This window comes from Enhydra lutris, unplaced genomic scaffold (assembly GCF_002288905.1).
Source record: "Enhydra lutris kenyoni isolate GAN:26980312 unplaced genomic scaffold, ASM228890v2 scaffoldscaffold53, whole genome shotgun sequence".
Taxonomy (NCBI): Eukaryota; Metazoa; Chordata; class Mammalia; order Carnivora; family Mustelidae; genus Enhydra; species Enhydra lutris.
The window spans coordinates 5,698,177-5,702,060 of NW_019154137.1; positions in this window are offsets into that span (position 1 = coordinate 5,698,177).

Genomic DNA, 3,884 nt, shown 5'->3' on the forward strand with positions numbered 1-3,884 from the left:
GTCCTTCACTCATGGAACTTAGAGTCTACTGAAGGAAATTGTCTAGGGATGCACCAAGCACATAAACAAACATATAAAACATTTTTTATAAAAAGTATATATATAGTTATTTATTGTGATGACTACTTTGAAGACAAAAAATAGGATTCTGTGAGAAAAAAAATGGGGGAGGATACATGATTTAAATTAGAACACCCAGGAAGGCTCCTCTGAGGCAAGAATATATAAGCTAAGTTGAAGAATGACAGAAGTTGAAACAGGCACTGAATGAGAGAAAGTTCTTTTCTATGTAATCAAATATATTCATCCATCCCCTTCCAAGTGTGCCTTTACTATTTATTACCCCTTGACAGCCTTTCCTCACCTCACGATGCTATAAAGATTTGCCTGTATTTTTCCTAGCAATAACAAAATACATTTTAAAAGTATGTACTACATGTCAGATAGTCTTCTAATTGCCTTACATGAATTAACTCACTTAATCCTCACAATAACCTTACCAAGTAAGTACTTTTATTACCTGCATTTTATAGATGAGGAACATAAGGCATGAATGGATTGGGTGACTTGGCCAAGGTCACAGAACTAGTATCTGATGGAGTTGGAGTTTGAATCCAGGCATGCTTAACTTCAATCTATACTGTCTTGCAAATATTACTATTTAATTTTTACATTTAGATCTTTAATCTACCTGTAACTCCTCAGTGCATACTATGAAAATTTTTCTTTTTTTTCTGAATGGCTAGTCAATTGTCCCAATATAATTTGCTGAATAAGTATCACTAATGCCTGCTTGAAGAAATACTAAATTCTTACATAATCCTGAACTGCTATCTTAGCTTTTTATTATTATGTCTGATTAATCTATCTCTGTACTGATACCAGTCTGTCTTAAAATTACTGTATCTTCTTTAAACAAGACTTCAACCCAGACTTTTTTCAACCTCATCTGAAATATCCTATTTTTTCTTACTATAGTCATTCACATTTATGTTAACACAAAATAACACTTCTTTTCATCAGGACTTGTGGCATGATAACTAGAATTCTGCTGTTTACTACAAATAAAATGAAGTTGCAGCATGAAACATATTTTGAACACCTACTCTGTTCCAGGTAGTATGGTAGGTGACAGAAACACAAATGAATAAGATAGATCCCTGCCCTCAAAAGAGTTTATGTTCTAAAGAAGGGGATAGAGAAGCAACTCAGACATGATGGTGCTGTAGGCTGATAGGGGTAAGATTAGGGAGCATCTAAATCAGATGGGGAGAGGACGCATAATGAAGTCTTCCACAGAGATGCTGTAGCTTGAGTTGAGTTTTAAATGACATATGGGAATTCACAGGATGAAAAAGGTGAGAAAAGTCATTGCAGGCAGCAGAAATAGCTTGTGTGAAAGCCAGAGATGTTCAAGGAATTGCCAGAGGTTTGACCTGCCTGAAACATGGAGTATGTATTGGAACATAGCAAGGTATGATGCTTATGAAGTAGACAGAAGCCATTTCATGATGGGCTTTATATGTAATAGTAAAATGCTTGGATTTTGTTCTGAAAGTAATGAGAAGCTAAAGGGCTTTAAGAAGAGAAATGGCATGATCAGTTTCCACTAGCCATACTCCTCTAATTAACTGATGGGAAAGTTCCAAAAATAATGGTTTTGGGGTACCCGAGTAGCTTAGTCAGTTAAGCATCTGACTCTTTATTTCAGCTCAGGTCATGGATCTCAGGGTTGTGAGATCAAGCCCCATATTGGGCTCATGCATTAGGTATGGCGCTTGCTTGGGATTCTCCATCTCCCTCTCCCTATGCCTCTCCCCATCCCTCCCTCTCTCTCTCTCACTCTAAAAAAATAATAGTTTTACACAGAAGTATGAAAAATTAAAAATGAATAAGTAATATATTTATGCAAGTGTGTGACCATAGAAGCTCACCAGCAGTGATCAGAAGCAGAGCTATACTTCTCCCTGATCCTGGTATATATACGCCTTCAATCATTTCATCAATGCCCAGGACTTGAAGTGGACCTTTGTTTATATATAGCTTCTGTATGAAGAGAAATAAAGATCCACTTCAGCATTTGGGCACTGATGAGGATTCACTGACATGGTCTATGGCTTATGTGTAAAGACCAGGGAAAGAAAGTGGTAGAGCTCAGCTGCTTGGCACTGCTGAATGATCCTCACCTCTTCCTATGTAAAGCTCTGCTAAGTCACACAGAGACAAATATGATATTGCTGGAATTAAACAGTAGGCTCCTATTGGGCCCAGGCTCAAGGTATCCTACTGAAGGGAGATAAAGGTTAACCTTCACAGATCCTTAGAGGTTAGGCTCTATTTCAAGGCATTTTTTAAACATTTCATTCAATCCTTATAGTTAAAGCATTAATTGATTGTATAACAATCGGGACTCTTTTGCTTTCAGTGGATAGAGAAGCCCACTTAAACTGGTATTTTGAAAAGGAGAATTTTTTAAGAGGGTAAGGGAAACATTGATTCATATAAATGAAAACCTCAAGGATGAATCTTGCTAACTTTGGGCAGGGCTTGATGCAGGGACTCAAATGATGTCACCAGGACCTGATTCTCTCAGACTCATGGTTTAGATCTGGTGTATTCTGATACAGTCTCTCTCTTGGCAATTTTAAAATGGCCACAGCAATGCCAGACTTATATAACTTCAGCTTCACATTCAGGAGAAATTACTTTCTCTTCTCCAAAAGTTTTAGGTACAACTCTCATTGGTCTGATTATATATCCATCCAAGAACTCATCCATGTGTTAACAAATAGATTAAAAAAAAACAAGACCTATCTACAGCCTGCCTACAAGAGACTCATTTTAGACCTAAAGACACATTCGGATTGAAAGGGAGGAGATGGAGAAACATCTATCATGCAAATGGGTCAAAAGAAAACCAGAGTAGGGTCACCTGGGTGGTCCAGTCAGTAAAGTGTCCAACCCTTGGTTTCAACTCAGGTTTTGATCTCAAGGTCATGAGCTAAAGCACTGTCTTGGGCCCTGTGCTCAGCATGAAGTCTGCTTGAGATTCTCTTTCCTTCTCCCTTTGTCCTTCCCACTTGTGCACTCTCATTCTCTCTCTTAAATTAAACAAATTTTTAAAAGAAAAAAAAAAAAGAAAGCTGTGCTAGCTGTACTTATACCAGACAAAAAGACTTTAAAACAAAGACTGTAACAAGGGACAAAGGAAGAAACCATATAATAATAAAGGGAACAGTCCAACAAGAAGATATAAAAATTCTAAATATTTATGCATCCAAGATGGGAGCACCCAAATATGTAAAACAGTTAATAATAAACATAAAGCAACTAATTGATAATAATACAAAAATAGTAGGGGATTTTAACACCCCACTTATATCAATGGACACATCATCTAAACAGAACATCAATAAGGCTTTGAATGATACACTTGGACAGATGGATTTAATAGATATATTAATAATATTCCATCCTAAAATAGGAGAATACACATTCTTTTCATGTGCACACAAAACATCCTCCAGGATACATCATATATTAACCCACAAAACAATCCTCAGCAAATTCAAGACCAAAGTCACACCATGCATCTTTGCTATGAAAATATAAGTCAACCATAAGAAAATAATCTGGAAAGACCACAAATACATGGGGGTTAAATAACATGTTACTATTACTAAATAATGAATGAGTCAACCAGGAAATAAAAGAAGAAATTAAAAACTACGTGGAAACAAATGAAAATGAAAACACAACCCTCCAGAACATTTGGGATGCAGCAAAAGTGGTTCTATGAGAGAAATTTATATGGGCCTACCTCAAGAAGCAAGAAAAATTTTAAACAACCTAATCTTTCACCTAAAGGACCTAAAAAAAGAATA